The sequence below is a fragment of the Sceloporus undulatus genome, chromosome 3, assembly GCF_019175285.1.
Source record: "Sceloporus undulatus isolate JIND9_A2432 ecotype Alabama chromosome 3, SceUnd_v1.1, whole genome shotgun sequence".
Taxonomy (NCBI): Eukaryota; Metazoa; Chordata; class Lepidosauria; order Squamata; family Phrynosomatidae; genus Sceloporus; species Sceloporus undulatus.
In genome coordinates, this window is record NC_056524.1 from 127,399,105 (window position 1) to 127,420,360 (window position 21,256).

General features: G+C 41.1%; 1 protein-coding gene across 5 annotated transcripts in view; it reads left to right on the plus strand.

Moving 5' to 3' along the window:
• KLF12 (Kruppel like factor 12) overlaps positions 1-21,256 on the plus strand; it is a 262,604-nt gene that overhangs the window by 11,121 nt on the left and 230,227 nt on the right. Inside the window, exon 1 of one of the 5 annotated variants that reach the window (XM_042456795.1) lies at positions 13,647-14,156. The exons of the other annotated variants lie outside the window; for them this stretch is intronic. The gene's annotated coding sequence lies outside the window, so the exon portion shown is untranslated. Of the gene's footprint in view, positions 1-13,646; positions 14,157-21,256 lie in introns of those variants that run through there. 5 annotated transcript variants of the gene reach the window in all.

Consider the following 21,256-nt stretch of genomic DNA (forward strand, 5'->3'; position numbering starts at 1 on the left):
AAAGAAGTTGTATGGTCAGGAAACTGTTAACATATTTCTCAGGCTGCTGCCACAGTGTAGAATTAATGCAGTTTGGCACCTTTTTAACTGTCATGACTCCATTCTATGGCATCCTGAGATATGTAGTTTATTGTGGCACCAGAGCTCTCTGAGAGAGAAAGCTAAATATCTCACAAAACTACTAATCCCAGAATTCCATAGCATTAAGCTATGGCAGTTAAAGCAGTGTCAAACTGCATTACTCCTGCAGTGTAGATGCAGCCTTAGTATGAGTGATGAAAAATACACAGGCTATTTCCATTTAATTCTAAAATACTGAGTCAGTGAATTAAAGCACTCTGTGGAAGATAGGTGGTTCAGTCTACATTTTGGAGAAGAAAGGACTTAAAAATTGGTAGATGGTCTGTAAAATACTAATGTGAGGAGATTGCTTCTTTGCTACAAGAATACTAATTGTCAAGCCATGTGAGGGCCTACTGCAGACCTTACCATTATAGTGCTGCTGAAAGAGGCATCTCACTATACTTTGGACATGACTGCCACAGCTATACTAGTGCTAACTGTTTTCTGTAGGAAAACATAAGGCAAGCAGCTCTCCATATGCTGTTGAATGGTAAATTTCAGCAGCCCTAGCCTGTAGAGCCAGTGGTGAGGGACTAACAGAGCATCATTTCAACAACATCTGGAAGGCTGCATATAAAGAGAGGATTCCAGACCTTCTGTTCTAAACTACTGTGCAAACCAGTAGGCTGCAGCTCTCATCACCAGTAGCTGCCACAGGCAATGATGAGGAATGTTGGGAGTTGAAGTACAACAGGAACTGGAGAGCCGCATTGCCTATTCTCTTGTAAACAGTCTGGGAACCTTTTTTGGGACAGCTGTATCACATATGTATGCCTGGTATTTAAACCAGAGGTGCAAAAGTTACTTTTTTGGAATAAAACTCCCAGAAGGAGCCCTGATGGTGCACTGGTTAAATGCTAGTATTGCAGCAACAAGGTTGTGAGTTCAATCCCAGGGCTCCAGGGTTGACTCAGTTTTGTATCCTTCCGTAGATCACTAAAATGAGTACACAACTTGTTGGGGGCAGTTAGTTTACATGTTGCAAACTGCTTAGAGACTACTGAGTTTTGTATTAAGCATTATAGAAATGTAAATACTAAATGCCAAATAATTCCCAGCCAGCATGGCCAGTGTTGATGCTGCCTGGAGGATTCTGGGAGCTGTAACCAAACTAGCCTTTCTAGTCTCTGGCTTAAAGACATGTATATGTTTGCTACGCATTCTGTATTTGCTGTGAGAAAATACTGGTGTACCCCCATCATGCTGTGCACCTATAACAACTGATTTAGATATTACTTTAACTTCATCCTGGCCCAGCCCCTTCAGTACAACTAATTTTCATTTTTTCCTCTTACCTTCACTCTGTGTCAGTTGTGTCCACTGTGTCACCATTTCACCTGGTCAGGACTATAGCTAGAAGGAAAGAAAATCCATTGTTTTTGAAATTATGAGGCACAAGTAAAGACCAATGTTTTTCATGTGGAGCTTTGTGGAACTGTTGGGTCCCTTAAATAACTACTAGGAGTTCTACAAAATTTTATATGGGTTGAGTATCTCTTGCCCAGAATTTTGAAATCTGAAATACTCCAAACTTGTCCACATGGTGCCTGAGATAGCAACACCTTTGCTTTCTGATGGTTCAACATGCACAAACTTTTTTCATTGACAGAATTATTTTTAAAAATTACAAATAAAATGATCTTTAGGCTATGTGTATAAGATATATATGAAACATAAATTAATTTTATGTTTCAACTTGGGTTCCATCTCTAAGATCTCTCAATATGTATATCAAATATTCCAAAATCCCAAAACAAAAAACAAACCAACCAACAACCCTGAAATGTCAAACACTTCCGGTCCCAAGCATTTTGGAGAACATAGACTTAACTTGTACCTGCTCACCACAAGCATGTTGCATTCCCCTCTTATACTGTCCCATTCATGAGAAGCAAGTGGTCCAGACTAAGTCACAAATTGTCTCGTGAACTGCAGTATGCTCAAGCATAGATGCGTGTCATGATTTATAATATTTTGGTGTTTGTTTCAGGGTAATGACATTGCAAGTGGCCCATTAGTTTGAAATGTTTCATAGGTTATAGTTATAAATTGGTACATATCTACCTTTTAATTCTGTAGTTTATTCAATAAATTGCTTATTACTCATTTCTTTGTTGTTGTTGTTGTTTTGCACTTTCAAGTTGTTTCTGACTTATGGCATCCCTAAGATGACCTATCATGGGGCTTTCTTGACAAGATTTAAAAGGTTTGTCATTGCCTTCCTTTTGCCAGACTGAGAGCATGTGACCCAATGGGTTTCAATGCCAAGCTAGAAATCAAATCCTGGTCTCTAGAGCCATAGTCCAACATTCAAAAAAATGTGATAGAGAGCAGTGACCTGAGGTTGGACTTCTGCAGGATATTATGACATATGAATGAATTTATCAGCCAAGGTAGCGATGAAAAATCAGCGGTGTAGATTATCTTTGGTGACTTCTAGCAAAGTGCTGTGTAAACAAAAATGGAACTACATTCCAATTCCTAATACTATGGTTGAACTGAATAGATTAGTCAACCATTAGTCCAAATGGTAAAATAACTGATTTGTGGATTTTTATTTATGTGTTGACATTTTTATTCCTCTTCTTCCAAGGAGTTCACAAAAAGAATGTTTTATGCTAAGCTGTAATATAAAACAAACAAACATATTTTCAAAGTGTAGCCAAGATAGCACCAGCCACACATAAGAAGGAAGCACAGAAGGTTTGAAATAACATCAAGGGTTCCAAAAGTTTTTGTTTAAAACAAAAGATCTTTCACGAAAAACACTTTGGGGTGATGATGGTAGTGGGGACAAATGCTGAAACAGTTCAGTGAAGACTGGGCATGCTACATAGTCACGGAACACTGAGTGCTTGTATAGCTATGTGCACACCTAGGAATAGAAAATTGGGATCACAGAAGGAATGAGATGGAATATCCTACTGCAAGTATGTCTTGTTGAAACCTCGAAGAGGAGCACAGTATATCTCGGTACTTTGTTGCTAATTCTATCTGTGTTAAGTAAATGGAGAAGTCACTGTGCATGTGTTGGGAAAGAAGTAGTGAGCCTTTGGCGTGATTTTTCAACTGAAATAATCTCTTGTAGATCATACTAGAGTATGTAAAACTTGAAGGGAAAATTCACTGCTTTGGGGGAAGTAAAGATCAAGCTGTGTTGTTTATTTTCAGGTTCTTTTTCATCCCAGAGGATAGGAAATCATGAGGGAAATGCTATGTGTTTGCATGCACACTTGTGTGGATGGGCCACAGTGTCATGCAGACATGAATGTAAGTCTTTTTGGCATAAACTGTTTGGTGTGATACACAAGCTATGTAGCTGCCAGGCATGTTCACTTGCCAAAAAACAAAATAAAAACCAGCACCAACATCCCTAAGTTGTCCACTCCAGCACTAGAGTATCTTCTTGCACATCTTGGAGGGATGTACTCCTTCTTAGAAGCTATTGGAATCACATCTTTTCATTGTTTTTAAAACAGGAAATTACACAAAATCAACATGGAAGATTGGTTCAAAGGGCATCTGAAAGATGGGACTCTTCCAGCCAGATCAAAACCCTTGATTTATCAAGTTACTGAGGACTTTCTACAACCTACGTACAGGCTGCATTTTGTATCTTTTGAAATGTTGTCTTTGACTACTCAGAAGCTTCCTTGCCCCAGTTTGTGTGTGTGTGTGTGTGTGTGTGTGTATCCAAAACAAAATGACACTTGCAGAAAAGAAGAGATACTGAATGAAACTACATCTGGCCTACAATTGTCTACTCAAGTGGTTCTCAACCTTTGGTCCTCCTGCTATCCAGACGACTCAGGCAGCATGGCCCATGGTCAGGCATTCTGAGAACCAAGTCAAAAATAATTTTTCTTCACTTGGTTGAGTGAAAACTTTGTGAAGGGACACCACAAGTCATTGCTTTTCAAATAGTAACTCCTCATATGCAAGGGAATCAATCAGAGTCTTTACTTTCTACTCCAATTTACGAATTACCTATCCTGTGACAGCCCCCTTTCCTAAAGCTCAAGTCCCATTTCTTAAGCAGACACTTTCTTCAGCATTTGTATTTCTTTGGCAACCAAAAGTCTGTGCACAGAACTGGCTTTCAGAGCGTGCATTTACATTTGAAGTGATTTGTGTCTATATATTAACATGTTATGGATGTGTCAATATATAGGTCCTTGGAGCTTTGGAATGGAAAATTTTCTAGTGGAAATATATTTCAGTTGCTGTCAGAAGCACTACTGTAAACCAGTAAGCAGGGTTATTTTTTCCTGAGTTAGTACTTGTTTGTACAGTGAAATTTCACGTGGTAACTAGGGAAGGTTATATTGTACAGTAGGTCTCTCAACGTGGTGCTATGAGAAAACCATGCATAGGCTACAAGGAATAAAATATAATAAATAAAAGTGTTTAGGTGTTTTTCAAGAAGTCTATTCATTGCATCTCTGTATAATTCAGGGCTCTTGGTTTTGTGTCTGTCAAATTCACCTTCTTTGAGGGTAGGATGAGGTGAATAGTCTTAAAAGCCTTAAAGAATCCATAAGATTCTGTCTATCTCTGATTTACTCTCAGTACTCTTTCACACCACACTGTTGTAGCACAATCATTCCACTTAAAGTGCTGTAGTAACATCTGTTGGAAGCCTAGGACTTGTCGTTTAGGGAGGGTATTTAGAATGAAACCTATGGAATGCTGTTTAGTGAGCTACTCAGGCTGAGGTTTCAGGCAAGGCAGTTGAAGTGGTATCATAATGATATAAATGTATAGTGTAAAAGGCCCCCATGTCTCTGCATCAGGCATTACCGGATCATATTTATTATCACATTATGTTTCAGAGTCCGTTCTCTGCATGCCATCACTTATGTAGCCAAAAGGGAACAGCCACACACATGGAAGAGCTATCAAGAGCCTCAAAGGTCACGGAAGAACAAAAATATTAAGAAAATATATTATGTGTCATGAATGGGGAACATGTAGCCCCTCAGACTACAACTCCCATCAGCCCTAGCTAGTAGAGCCAGTGGTAAGGAATGATGGGATTTATGATTCAATATCATCTGAAGGGTGACCCACTTCTTGTCCCTGATCAAAGGAAGCCCAAACACTGAATAACTGTCCAGTGAAGACTCAGCATACTCAAAACCTTGATTGTTGAGGCGATGTGAAACCTGAGGTAGGAGTTCTGGTATGGAAAGCCTGGAAGGGATACAACATACAGGGCCTCTTACTCCCTCATGACCATCCATTTGCTTATTATGGGAAGCTGCCCAGAGCACTCAGACAGACCATTTCATTTTTAGGGCTTCACTAGTATACTTGTAGTAGTTGCACCTGTATAGCCAAAGCAGACTTACTGAGAAACATGAAGGTATCATTGGCCCGTTCTGCACAGGCGTAAAGTATGTCCCCAGGACGTTCTAGGGTTAGGAAAGGGCGTGCTTTACACACGCCCCTAACCTTAGTATGTCCTGGGGACATACAAAATGGAGGCACATCATTAGCGCACCGCAGCAAGAAGCGCTGTTTTGGCGCTTGTTTTTTGCGGTACCAGGGAGCTTCATGGTTTGACCGCTGGGGCTCCTTGGCGCTGCTAATGACGGCGGCAGTAAACCGCCGCTTTTAGGCGGTCTGTAACGCACCATTGTGCTTAAGGAAAAGTGTGAAGAGAATTTTAAAATGGGTAAAAATGGTCAGAGAAGTAAATGGTGCCCAGTGAGGCAACCATGTTTGGTGGTCACAGAATACTAAACTTTTTTGTTTTGTATGTGGAGAGAGGCAAGTGGTGGCGGGGAGAATAGAAATCTGGAAGGAGTGTCAGATGCAGTATCCTGAAAAAAAGAGGTGACTGGCTATTACATGGAACAGGAGTAATGCAAATTGCAAACATTTGTTGCCAACTCCATTTCAGTCTAAATGTGGAACATGGCAGAATTAGCCTCTTCAGAGAAGGTGACTGGGTCTGAGTTTGTCTCCTTTCCTTCAGAAGGCACAGTTGGTTTCCTGAGTTATGCAAAACCTTGAGGTTGGGTTCAGCTTAGGGCAGGTAAATTCTGTACATTTTCACACCCTAAAAGCATATTTTTTGAGTGCAAGAGTGAAGTGTGATTCCAATTTTTAGTTTAAAATAACCTGTTCTTTCCCCCTTGGAACCTTGAGAGTTGAAAAACATTGATGTGGAGTTTAGTAAAAAATCCAGTTTTATTAATTTCAATCTTTTTCAACTGATTTCATTTGCATCAATCACTGTATGTTCATGTTGATGTACATGTTTGTTTAATGTAAGTTTTTGCTTTTGTTTAGACATTGAGACATCTGTTCATTTTAAAAAAGTAGTCTTCTCTCCCCAATGTACAACAGAAAGGTAGTTATGAATCTAATGACATCCAGTGAATATTCAGAGAACGATGCTTTCCAGTTTTCATCATTGGCCAAGAGGTCTAGAAATTGAGTTAAAAAGAAATGAAAACTATGTAATGGTTTGACAAAAAGAAAATATAATAAATGTGTATGCATTACTAGTTTTGGTGAGCAGGAACTAGTATGCATTACTAGTTTTGGTGACCCAGTCGCCCTCTCTGAAGAGGCTCTGCCATGTTCTGCATTCAGATCAAAATTATTGAAATGCATGTACGCTTACAGCAATAATTGTTAAAAGAACTGTAACATGAATGCTCAGTTAGGTAGAATCGTAGTTCTAACCCACCATTCAGAAGTGCCCTTAGTGAGATCTTATATTAGTGGTTGGTTGAACTTATCACTCTTTCTTTGTTGACAGCTGGTTCCTTCCAGCAACTGGACTACCAAAGGTAGAATCATGCCCAGTGGTCTTTTCCTTTACCTATTGCTTGAGAGAAGAGAAAATGGAGGACATGAGGTTTTTTCACATTACACTATTAGAGCAATATGATTCCACTTCAACTTCTATGTCTGCATCCTGTTGAAACCTGAGATGTGAAGTACTTAGAATTCTCTGTGAAGCCATAGCAGTTGGAGTGTGTCCAGAGGAGAGTAGCCAAAATGGTGGAGGTCTGGAAAACATGCCCTATGATGAGTGGCTTAGGCAGCAGGGTAGTTTTAGCTGGAGCTAAGTTGAGCTAGGCATCTTCTTGATTGCTTAACAAAAATGCTGTTTTGATCTCAATTATTCATTTGTTCAAATTTCAGTGAAATTCCAAGAAAACCTATAAAGATGGCCCTCCGTTTTCGTGGGGACCAGTTCTGGACCCCACTGTGATCATGGGGGCTCGTGCATATTCTTCAAAACCCATAGGCCTTGAATGGGGCGCACGTCCCATTGAAAATAGCGAAGGTCGACCCTCCACAGATTTTCACAGATCAAGCCTTCCAGGTGCTGATGGTGTGTAGTTTCTGTCTGTATAGCCAGTAGTAAGGGATAGCGGGAGTTGCACTCCAGGTGTATGTGAATGATTGAAACTTATCCACCCTTGATTTTTGGAGTACTATTCATGCTTGTTTGTGTTGTGTTTTCTTGCACTTGATACAGTGACTGTGTCTTCCAACCTACTCACTTCAGCAAGTTAGTGGGGTACCAAAGCTGATTTCAGAGGTGGGGTGCTGTTTGTTGTTTAATCTCATGCTGTCTTACCCACATACTTCTGTTCATAACCTCAAACTAATTTTAGTTTTCTGAATCCTTTAAGTTTGTCATTAATTCCTCATTCCACTTGTCTGTTTGTACTTGATGAAATGATCTTATCCTGTGCCTGAAACACAGATAGGTTGGGCCCCTAATTATCCAAGGGCTCTATCTCCTCAGCCTCTGATTAACCTTTAAATCAATGTAAATAAATTGGAGATTGAAATGAGTTGAAGGATTACTATTGCTAGGTGACTGATCATATGAACATGAATGTAGTCGTTTTTCTCTCTCTCATCTTCCTTGTCTCTGGATTAGACTTTTCACTACACATTTAGGTAGAAAAGTTATTTTCAACTATACATTCTCTTTGTTGAACAAGTATACAGCTTATGTATTCCTTGCTTCTCCTAATATATGTTTGTTGCTTCAAATAGTGCTTGACAGTCTCCTCTTTTCCAATTTCTGGTTCTGGACAACAAATGACCCCGAGATTTTTTCGCTGAGGCTTGTACAGACTAACAAGTTTGATAAGTTTGAATAAGAAAATTGGATATAAATGCTATTGTCATATTTTGGAGGGCAGTGATGCTTGGATCAGGGCAGGAGGTTTCCATGAGGCAAGGAGTTAGTGTAAAATGTGCTGCAATTCACATATGAATGTACATAATTCAGTTATTGAAGGAAGCATAAATCATCAGAACAGTAAATGTCTTTTTCAACTTGGAGATAGAAAAATTGATCGATCTCTCTTTTGGACTATCTTGAGAATTGGTCACATAAAATACTGTTCAGAGTCTCCTTGCATAAAAGTAGAAGCTCATTTCTCACCACACTTTTTAAAATCCTAGTTCCTACCTTCTTTAAACCAAAGGTGAGAAACCTTTGCCCTTCCAACTTTTGTTTAACTACAGCTGCACGAATCACTCACCATGAGCTATGCTGACTTCAGCATTTGGATGCTGAAGTCCAAAACACCCAGAGGACCACAGAGGACTCGTTCCATATGTTTAAATCTCTCCCTACCCCCATTTTCTTCTACTTTGGATCACTGGTGTCTTTACTTTTTCTTAAAGACCACTCCTGGGCAAATCACTTAAGATGTATCTCTTACTCATCAGTGTTAATTATCTCTCCAGAAAGCTGATGAAGGCAATCATGCTTTATAGTGAGTATCTGACAATAACAACATACATAAAATAAGCTCTTAAGATCTGCCCCTGTAGGCACATTTGCAAAATATGTTGTGAGCAATTGGGAAGGTTCACTAGTACAAAGTTAGAAGTGATCAAAACAACAGAGTGTCTTTGCATGAATGTGTTATGCAATGCAATGCTCATGTAGCTTCCCCCCTCCTCCATTTTTACTACTGTAACTTATTTAAGCTGGGACTTTGAAAGGATCCTTAGAATAAGTGCTCTTCCATTACTGGAGTGAAGGGTGAATGAATTTCCAATGACTCCCTCCAAAAAGAGCCATGTGAATATGTCCTGAATGGGACTCTTCTGCAGGATTCACAACAGTGAGGCCTAATTCACTTGCATATGTTCATCAATTAGCAACCTTCTGTTCAATCTACACTATCTTGACTGAAAATATTGTTTTCAGTGCATGGTGGTGTCTTATATAAAACTGTGGGCTTTTGGCCCTGAAGCTGGTAATGAAGCTCATTCACACATGCAGGTCTTCACTTGATATGATTGTCTGGGGTGGGAATCAAATGCCCTCCACATGTCCTTGGACTGCAACTCCCAGCATTTCTCATCATTGGCTATTTTGGTCAAGAGTGCTGGGAACTAGAACTGAACAACATCAGGAGGCTGCATGATTCCCACCTCTGCAGTAATCAATGAGTGATGAACATTTTTCTACAAACCATTGATTTGCATTGAACAGGGCTCACTGTTTATGACAACTTCTTCTTTCCACAAAGAAAAGCAGTAAGTAGATAAACTATATCTGACTTCTAATGCGGTTTCTTAATTTGTTTGATTTGGTATATACAGTGTGTGTGTGTGGAAGGGTGTGAGTCCCACCAGATGACATCTTGAGCAGGAAGGTGACACTACTACTCCCAAAACATTTGCTTTTTGCAGAAATTGGCTGTAGTGTTCATCTGCATCCCTTTAAAATGCTGGAACTCAGTGGGGTGAGGCTCAATGGGAGGAACAAGGAGATGCCCAGGTTTTTTTTTTAAAAACAACCTTAAAATGTTAATTACATACAGCCTAAATGTGTTTACATGCACATCGTTTTATGTGATTAAGTGAAAATTTGATGGGATGTGATGTTATTAAATAAAATTTTAAAGTAACGTTAAAATTTAAATATAAAATTTTGTTTTTTTAAAAAAGTTCTTTAAAAACATCACATCTTATCAAAATTTCACTTTAACCACATGAAATTTTGTACATGTAAACACATTAAGGCTGTATGTATGTTATTGTAATTTAAAGGTATAATTTTAATTTGATAGTTGTTTTTGTCACAAATATTGCCATTATATTCAGTGATAACAGTGGGCCCTTGGTATCCTCTGGGGTTTAGTTCCAAAATACCACGAATACTCAAGTCTCATTAAATACAATGGCATAGTAAAATGGCAAAATCAAAATTTGCTTTTTGGATTTTTTTGGGGGGGGGATATTTTCAAGTTGCGGATGGTGGAATCCATGGATGCTGAGACCATGGATACAGTGGCCCATTGTATATGGGAATTATGATTTATGAGTAACATTATTACAAAAAACTTTACTAAGAATTCTATATAGTGTGGTATGGGAGGAGATCAGTGGGCGAGGGTGACAACATTAGTTACTGCACCGGGTGACTCCAACCCTAGTGATGTTATATGTATGTTTTCAGGTGTAAACAAAATGTATTTGATGTCAGCAAAGATAAATGAAAATTAACAAAAAGCTTATGATAAGAATAATGGTTGAAAGAAGGAACTGTACTGTGATAAAATACAGGGTGTGGAATTTGTCACTACCAGCATAATTTAGTGGTTTGAGCGTTGGCCTAGGACTCTAGGAGATTGAATCTCCACTCAGCGATGGAAACCCTCTGAGTGACCATGGGCAAATCATAGGTCTGTTACAGACGGGCGTAAAGTATGTCCTGGGGATGTACTAGGGTTAGGTAAAGGGTGTGCCTTACACACGCACCTAACCCTAATACGTGCCCAGGATGTACAAAATGGTGGCGCCCGTTCCACACGGGAGCCACCATTACGACATCATGAACGCACTGCCTCCAAATGGGGCAGCACGGACGTGACGTCTTTGCACCACGCGAGGGCGCATAGAGCGCCCTTTCCGCAGCAGCGCTAGAAGGAGCTCCAAAATGGAGCTCCTTCCATGATTTGCGTCGCTGGCTGGCTTTAGGCGGCTGCACCAGCGACGCAAGGGAGAAAGGGGCCGAGTGGCCCCTTTCTCCTCCTCCCCGCCACCACCAGATGTCCTTGGGGCTTGAAGCCCCAAGGACACCCCTTTCCAGGTTACGGGGAAGCGGCCTTTTGCCGCTTCCCCGCGGCCTGGAAAGTGGCAGATCAGGGCCCCAGAGGCTGCTGTTCTGGCAGCTGAGGCCCTGATCCGGCGGGGAAAGGAGCGCCTACAGGCCGCCCCAAAGGGGCGGTCTGTAACGCGCCATAGACTCCTAGCCTGAGAGGAAGGCAGTGGCAAAGCTCCTTTGAAAAAATCTTGCCAAAAAATCCCAATCATAGCATAAGTCAAAGCTGATGTAGGGCTGGAACAGGCCAGTATAAAAAGCTGGCTTCTGGACATCTTGAAGGCATGTATGACACACACACCCAAGATGCCCAGAGGTAGGGTTGCCATATCCCGGTTTTAGGTGGGACAATCCCAGATTGGAGGGTTCAAAAAATGTCCCGTGTCGATTGGACATTTTTTTACCGTCCAGTCCTGGATTTCTGCCTTGCTCCAGGTCATATTTTGTAAATTTCCAATCTACTGGAGAAAATGTGCCTGGAACAAGGCAGAAAGCCTCCTCTGGGCCCCGCTCCTCTTCCTCCCTCTCCCTCCAAGATGGTCCTCCCCGCTCTGGGGCTTGAGGGGGGCGAGGCTGAGGCCCCGAGCACAGCGCTGCCCCCTCCACCCTCAGCCCGTGCAGTCGGCTATGCCTCTGGGAGTGGAAGAGGCCACACTCCGCTTGAGGCCTCGGCCTCCTCCAGCCATAGGGAGGCTAGCCAGCTGCACTGGATCTTCTGGGGCCAAGGTCAAGGCCCCGAATGCAGCACTGCCTCCTCCAGTCCCAGCCAGTGTGAGTCCTCAGCCACCTTTAGCCAGGGCCTGGGCCTCCTCCAGCTGCGAGGAGGCCTTGGCGGCAGAGCCGTGCTCAGGGCTTCAGCCTGGGCCTCCTCCAGCCCCGGGGAGGCCTAGGAGGTGATGCCGCACTCGTGGCCTGGGCCTTGACCCCTTCCAGCCGTGGGGAGGCCTAGGAGGCAGCACCGCACTCAGGACCTGGTCCTCAGCCTCCGCCATGTTGTGCTGTTACCACAGCCCCTTCAGGGTAGTCTGTTTTGGCCCTTAAAGGCACAAAACCGCAAGGGATGGAAACAGGGGTTCCCTGTCATTAGGCAGATTAAGGGAGTTGCTTCAAACAGCAGATACTAGAATGCAGAAGCAAGGTGTTGGAGGAAATAGCTGAAGGCTAAATGATGTGTCCTGTACTTGCTAAGCTCATCTTTTGCCTCAGGTGGAGAGCCTTCAGTTTCCACTGTTGAAGGAAATCCAACTATTAGTCTAGCTGTGGAATGGAAGGAGGTGCCATTTTGTTTGTTGCCAGGTGGCAAAATGTCTTAGATTCACTGTGGGTGGGAGAACCTGAAGTAATTTTGAACTTGAATCTTCATAAGTCCCAAGGAGATTTGTAGTTTCAGTAACATCTGAAAAATTTCCATGGTCTAAAATCCAAACAAATTTAAATGAGAGAAAACCCAGGCAATGTTTATAAACATAAATGCAGCATGCCACAGACATCTCTTTAAATAGACTATTCCTTTCTTTGTTTTCTCATATTTGGGGATTCAGAAACTGCTACATATCAATTGTCAGTCTGCATAGTTTAAAACAATTTGCATTTTTAAACAGCTTTTCATTTGAAAAATACAACCTTCTGGATTGTATAACACTTTATTGAAAACAAATTACCTTAATATCTACAGCAAAGTCAAAATGAACAGAGGATTCCAGATATCACCAATTTATTTAATTCACTCTAATGAAGTGCTTTGAAGGCACAAGTAGTCCAGACCTCCTTGTTATGAGGTTATTTGGATATTTCCTGCTGTTGGTAGTGGTTGGAGGTGCTGCTTTAAGGAAGCACAGAAGTAAACAAGTGGACCTTGTTATTGGAGAGCTGTATTTGCCTATAGTGTTTTCCTGGATCAGTGGCCTACATGACTATTGGTCAATCAGGGGCTAAAATCCAACCTTAGACATTGCTAGAGTAGCCCCACTGAAATCAATGAGAGTTATGTAAGTGATGACTAACAGGTCCCATATGTGAGAGATCTTGTAGCACCTTTGAGACTAACTTAAAGAAAGAAGTTGGCACCATGAGCTTTCGTAGACTTCAAGGGCAATACACACATGACATGTCATGACTCCACCCCCATTGCGTCATGACACTGCACACCCTTCCAGATGGCGAGCGGCATCATGGTGCGACTCTGGAGCTGCATCTACGTGATGCAGCGCCAAATGGGTGTCACAAAGCTGCACCGCTGCAGCTATAGCGCCCCTTGTAGAGCTGCTTTTAGCGTCTCCTTTTTGTGCTCTTCAGAGGCCAGATCGAGGTTGCTGTGTCCCTGATCCGGCCACTAAAGGGGAGGCTGCATGCAGCCATTTCAGTCTTCATGCTGCCAACTTCTTTCTTTAAGTTAGTCTCAAAGGTGCTACAAGATCTCTCTACATACTGATTCTACAGACTAACAGCTATATTTTTGAATTCTACCGCTATGGAAAGCCCCATATTTTTCATTCGAGATAGGACTAGTGTTGAATTTAGCCATGTGCCTTGAATTGCTTGCAGCTTGGTTGTGTATATTCTGCTGAAATGGAGAATGTGGTAACAGAATTCAGTTTCCTGCACATCTTTGGATTATTTGGGTTAGATTTTTGGCCCCTCCAGCCCCAGAGTGGGGAGGACCATCTTGGAGGGGGAGGGAGGAGGAAGAGCTGGGCCCGGAGGAGGCTTTCTGCCTTGTTCCAGGCACATTTGGATGAAAATGAATATTTAATGTTGATGTGGGCAATGCCTGCTGATACCTTAGAAGCCAGGAACAGCTGATCAACATTTCCTTTGACTGGGTGGAGAACTCCAGTGTCCTGTCTGCCTTCTTGCCAACTCATCAAGTCTGAAAAAAAAGAAAGAAAAAAGAAGATATTCATGATGATGACAGACTAAATTGCACAAAGTAAGGAAAATAAGACATGTAAGTTTTTAATTTTTACACAATGTGTACGTTTTGGAGAATTAAGCTTTTCATGGTGCAAAATTGGGTTGTCTAGATAAAGTAGTATGATTACTTCTTTTTTAGTGTGAGTACACAAAACCCTAATTCTGTGTCTGATTCCTTACTTTTAACTGTTAATGTCAGGTTTTACTGTTTGTTTCCAACCAGTCTCCTTACCACACCTTCAGTCCACCTCAGGCAGCCAACTGATGTAAAGGGTTTCTAAGGGAAGTTCATTCTTAAGACATTACTGGCCCACTACCTTTTTTAAGTAGCTCAACTGCTGGCTGGTAACTATTGATCATTTCTCGTATCTAATAGCTTGAATGGCAACTTTTCAGTGTGGAATCGGTTTGTAATAATCGCAAGGGTCATAGATATGTGTTCTGTGCTTGGAAAAGTCACTTCGTTGAACTGCAGGAGCTAACATTTCTAGGCTCTGTAGGTACCTGCAATCCTGGATAAGCAAACTTAACTGGCAGGTATTCTCTATCCTGTTTTGTACCCTACCATCAAACTTTGCTGTAAAAATGGGATGTGTGCAGCATGATCCCATACATGCTTCTTGAAAGGAACTCTCAAGTAAGCAAGTGCATTCAGGATTACAGTTTCACTGTTTGCTTCATTGTAAAGCCAAGAACCTTCTCTTTCTTTTTTTAACAAATGTGATAGGAAGGTCTTCTCTGCAACAAGAGGGTGGTCTCCTATAAAGGGCAGATTATTCCCTTGGTTGCTTGGATAACACACGGTATGCTAAATATTTATTTGAGGAGACTATGTTTTAAAGGAGTCATAACCGCTGTTTAGGTTTTCAACATATCCTTAGGGTTTTTGTGCTTTATGTTTGCATACCCATAACATGATGATCACACAGTAATACTGAATGAAATGCTGATGGAATGCTAATTCTCAATATCTGAAGGGCTTGATAAGTGAGGGCTGCATCTGAATAACATTGAACAGTGCCCATGCATCCTGCATACAGATATGTCAAGGATTCCCTTGTTCACCCGTATTTTAATATGTGCATATAAAGTAAAATAGACATTTGCAGGCTAATTTCACATGGCAAGGAATACTCTGAAGTGATTTTGCCAGTTCCTTCCTCTGAAATATTCCCATCCAAAAAAGATTTCTTAGAGTTGGAAATGATGTGAAAATGGGCAACAAAAATGGTTGTAGCCGACAAGAAAAAGATAATGTATTCAGGGCAGTTTAGTATAGAACATAGTACCTTGCAAAAGTATTCACACAGCCCTTTGTTTTTCCAATTTTTGTGTGTGTGTGTTCAACCTGGAATTGAAATGGATTTAACAAGAAGTGTTACCACGTGATGTTCACAAGGTACTCAACACTGTAATGGTGTGACATACTTTTACTGTGGCACGAAAAGATAAACAAAACAAAACTGACATTTGTTGGTTGCATAAGTATATACTGCCTTTGCTGTGACATATTTAAATAAATACTAGTACAACACACTGCTTTCAGAAGTTGCAAAAGTCCAGAAGATCACCTGTGAATACTTTCATTGCCACATGATGTTAAATATCTGTGTTTCTGGAAGGTCACAGAGTTTATGGAGAGTTTATCTAAGAAAAAGTATCATGTAAACCAGAAGATATCCAACAAAGTCCATGCTAAAATTATGCAGAAGCAGCAGTTAGAGTTGGGGTATTAACCCCACAAAACCTCCATAATAGAGTTGGAGCCCTGTTAAATACATTTGTACAAAATGGAGTTACTATGGTTCAGCTATGGATCTGTTTAAAGGAGTTTGTCTACCAAAACTCTCAATGACAAGTTAGGAGGACATTATTCAGAGAATTAACCACGAGACCAATAATAACTGTGTACTAGCTGGAGAGATGCACAGCTGGTCTGAGAGCAGCAGCTATTACCTGAATGTCCCACAAATCTGGCTTTATGGAACAAAGAAAGCCATTGCGTAAACAAATTCATATCAAAGCTCATTTAGATTTGCAAGGAGACATATGGGAGACACAGCAAACCTGTGGAAAAAGATTCTTTGGTCTGATAAGACCAAAATTGAACTTGTTGGCTTTGCTGCAAAACACTGTGTAGTGCAGCATCAATAGTTCTTCTAATCTTGAGATCCTCCTCCTCCTCACAGTGGAGCATGGCGTGGGGCAGCATCATTTGGTTGCATGCTTTGCATGCTCAAATGTTGGAAAATGATTAGATTTAAAACCTGATCTGGAGATGAGGGTTTGAATCTACTCTCAGCCATGGAAAACCTTGGCCAAGCTATACTTTTTCAAACTCAGAGGAAGACAAAGACAGAGATCAAACCCCTATTGAACAAATCTTGCCAAGAAAGCCTGTGATAGGTTCACCCTAAGGCACCACAAGTTGGAATGACTTGGAGGCACATAACAACCACAGTTTCGTCTCAGGGACTGAAACCCAGGTAGGAACTGATGGCAAGATGGATGGAACCACAGATTGGACAATTCCAGAGAAAAGCCTGTTGTCAGTCTGCAAAGGACCTTAGACTTGAGTTGAAATTTACTTTCCCATTTGATAGCAATCCTAAACACAGAGAACACTGAGGTTTTTTTTTAAAAAAAGAATGTAAATGCCTTAGAATGGTCCATCCAGAGCTCATATCTAAGTATCACTGACAATCTGTGCAAAAGCTTGAAAATGTCTTTTGTCAGTGGTCCATATCCAGCTTAACAGAGCTGAAGGAATTTTGCCAAAAAGAATGGGCAAAAATTGCAGGAACCGGATATACAATGCTTACAGAAACAAATATCAGCTGCAATCGGTGCCAAAGGTGCTTCTCTCAGGTATTGGGAGGGGAGATTAATTATTTAGGCAAAAATAAATGCTATTGTGTTTACCTTTACTTCTGTACCTTCACAGTGTTGTGTATCTTCTGTAAATCAAGTGATGATAGTACAGTTGGTCCTCCGTATCCATGGATTCTTTATCCACACATTCAACCATCCATATATAAATATATAAATTCCAAAAATCAAATCTTGATTTTGCCATTTTATATAAGGGACACTATTTTACTATACCACTGTATTCAATAGGACTTAAGGATTTTGGTATCCACAGAGTCTTGGAAGCAAACCCCAGTGGATACCAAGGGCCCCTTGTAATTGTGATTCCAAGTCGTAGCATAACATGTAGAATAGCCAAAGGTGGCAAATACTTCTGCAAAGCACTAATGTGGGGAATGGAAGATAGAGATACTGGGAATGTATTAGACATTTCTCAAACAGGCTGTGGTACAGAGAGAGACTTTCCCCCATCCTGTTTTCATAATTTTAATTTTTGGAGTTATTAAGTGAAATTGTTGAACATCAGTTAGGGAATTGGTGAATGTATATTTTCTGGAAAGTGCAGGGCAATTGTCAGGGGATTTATTGTTTGCTTTCATGCCCTGCTGTCTCCTTGGACTGTCCACAGGTGTGAATGTGTGATCCAAACCACACACAGTGAATTTGTTTCTGGACTATAGCATTTTTGAGGTCTGAATAAATGTTTGAATGCTTTCCTAACCTATTCATAGCTGGAATGTCAGGGAAAAGCCTAGCCTAGAATCCTCTTTTCTTCAAGACAATATTCAGTTATTCAGACTGGAGTCCTCTTAGCTGACTTAAACCTGAATAATGTTCCATTATGCCACAATATAGTACTTTTTAGAGTGGTGCACAGCCATAGTTGTAGAGGAGGAGTGGGGAAGAAAAATGCCTTCTATAAGCAGAGGAAGCTGCCCTGTCCATTTCTGAACCAGCAAGACATCTTTCTCGCTTGATAGAGATGACCTCCTGGACCATCCTTATGTTACTGCATTATCCCTTCATCCACTTCCACTGGTGCAGTTATGGTGGCCTACATGATCATATCCCCAGCCTCTGGTAATTGTACATATCTACAATATTACCAGGGACGTACCCAGGATTTTAGGAAGGGGAGGGTCCAGACTAAGTGCCACCATTATAATGGGGCTTGGGCGTGGCAGCACAGCAGCACACACCATACATTTTTCTAATGGAAGGGGGGGCGGACCCCAAGGAACCCCCCCCCCCTGGCTACGTCCCTGATATTACCTAGGTAATATTAGTTGTGTGGATGACATCTGCTCATTTGGTTTGGTTTTAAGTTTTCAATTAAATGAGTGACACATATATTGTTACACTTATCAGCAGATCCTTATTAAACACAGTGTATGTGTGCTTTCACACCATCCTCCTTAGTGGTGTAGTCATAATACTCACTTCAGCAGAGCCAGTTAGGAACTAATCAGTTAAACACCTACAGGGCTTATATTGACAATGTCTAAAAATGGCAAGTTTCATCTCTGAAGTGACTGTGATATATACTGTATGTGAGCTTTGAAGAACAAATTTGATATACCTGTTGACAAAAAGTTGGTTCATCTGGGAAGTTGGGATGGATGCATTTGAGCAATATTTCGTTTTTCAGAGAAAGAGCTGAAGCTTTTTGTTAGTGCATTGATGCTGTGGAAGAAGATAAGCTGAGCCAAGCATCTATTCCCCAGTTTCTAAATGTCTAGCAAGAGAGGGAGCATTCAGCCCACTGAGCTCTATTTTGAATTGATTTAGTGTAGAGCCAACTGGGTGCCTTCCAAATAACTGGTGCTACAGTCTCCATAAGGGCAGTCTACATGGGCAATGGGGACAGTTGACAGGAACATCTGGAAGATCCTGGGGGGAGGGATCCTGATGCAGAGACATTCTTGCATATCATTTTGATTTTGTTAGCTGTCTTGAAAATACTAATAGCAAAGTGTGGTATAAAATTAAGAAATTAAAAAAAATCCTTGCATGAGTCTGACATAATGAAAACAACAACAACAACAACCTGGTTTTGTGAAGGTACCAGGGTGGACATACTCAAGGTAGCGACAAATAAAATTTAGAGGTTTTATTTAGTAAAGCTCAAAGCATGACTACAGCAGGATAGCTGTGAGAAAATACTAAAGAAGTATGAAGACTAGCCACTTTTCATGCATCTGTTGAGAATTCCATACAAAGCTTTCATTTAGCCATGAAAGTAAAATGAACTAACATGCGATCCTCATGCCCAACAAGAGTACAAATGAAAATGCTTGCTCTGAATTGACCTCTCCTAGGCCTAGCTGAAGTGTTTAGCACTGTTGCCTGCTGCAACCAACTGCATTCTCAGACTCCCAGATGCCACTTTAGAACTTTGATTCAAAGGAGGGCCAAGACATTAGTTTTATTATTCAATATTTATATATATACTCGACTGTAAGTTGACCTCATATATAAGTCGAGAATAAGTTTTGGGGCCAAAATTATGTTATGATCTGTGGATAAGTTGAGGGTTAAAAGTATAGGCATGTAATGATGGCTCTAAAGGAAGAAGCAAAGGAAAACAGTGCCAAAGAACGTACAAAATTCCAGGAGACTTAACTGTGGTCACACTAAAGGCTTGGATGGATGATTACAGGACTTTGAAGATTACACTCTTGCCTATCACCAAAGGATGGTTCCTTTTTTAAAAATAATAATAATAATTAAAGTACAATACTTACACTGACCAATGGATAAGTTGACTCAGGTTTTTGAGGTCAATTATTTAACTAAAATTTCTAGACGTATACCTGAGTATATTATAATATCTCCCAAAGGCCAACCATCAAGATCCCCCTCACCCCCCTGTTCAGCTGGCTACATCTGCCCTTCTCCCTTAGCTCATACCGATCTCTGTCCATGTTGGAGAGACATGCTTCTAGGGCCAGAAGTCATATGGATTTTGGGATGCCACTCCAGAACATTTGTAGTGGCTATGGCTCATGTTGACGGGAATGTAGCTGAACCTCTGCCATCTATTTGGAAACGATGTCTGCTAGAGGCTAAAAAGTTCCAATTTTCCAGCTGGTAGTAATGTCTTCTGAACTCCTGCTGTACTACTGCTTTAAGTACATACCTCACGTATCCTTGCCACAGCTCTTTAGGAGAGATATTAGGGGTGGGGTTGTGGGGATGATATGCCCTGTGTCACTCAGCATGTTTCTTGGCTGAGCAAGGCTATGAACCTGGGTGTACCTGCATCCAGGCGCAGTCCCCAGGTCTACTGATTATCATCTTTGCTGGCCAAACATAATTATTGGGAGACTTTTGTGAAAGTGGTCTCAGCAAAGTGGAGTGGGCTAATAGCAGCCTGCAGACAGCTGGGCGGAGGGTGGGGGGGAGAAACAGAGAGAGGGACAGAGAGAGTTTAGAGAACTGAACCAGCAGCAACCATAAAGACTATCTATAAGGAGCTTACATGTGAGAAAGGTGGGGCAGCTGTTGGTGAGGTAAGTGGCATTCTGGTAAGTCAGTTACAACTTCTGGCACTGTGGTAGCTTGTATGAGCATTGTGCCATTTGAAAAGATGAAAATTGTGCCCTTGGGGGTGAGGGAGATAGTTTGCACGCAATCATAGGTGTAATATGTACAATAATATGTTCTTCTGAGATAAAAGGATTTGGGCAAGGAGAGTGGGGTTGTCTGCTCCTGTTTTTTCCCCTTCCCTTTCTTTCCCCAAAGCCTTGATATGTAAAAAGGATTTTGTGTGATTATGTCATCTAAAGGACAGAATTCCTCCAGTGCAGCTCTGCAGTGCAGCAACAGCAGTCGGTCCTGGAGATGGTCCAGTGTTAATGCCTTTTAATCATGAATGGAGTAATGTAGCCAGAAAAGCAGTGTTAACAAATTAATAGGAGGAAGGAGTTTATTATCTCCCTCCCCACTCTGTTTTTAAAAGAAGTCCCATCCGTTTATGACATTGTTGCTAATAGCATGCAAATCCTAATGCTTAAAAAAGCTTTATTTAAAGTATCAAGTAACATTAGCTACTGACATGGTGCTTAGCTGCTCTGTTATGCTGTGTATTGCTGAATAAGTCATATACAAATTACACTACTTTTCAGATCTCTCTTTTTTAAAATGAAAATTCCATTAGAGCTAACTGGCTGAGGTTTTTGTGTGTGTATTGTTTTGTTGTTGTTTGGCTGAGGGTTTTACTGCTTGTGTAACAGTATCTTCGGG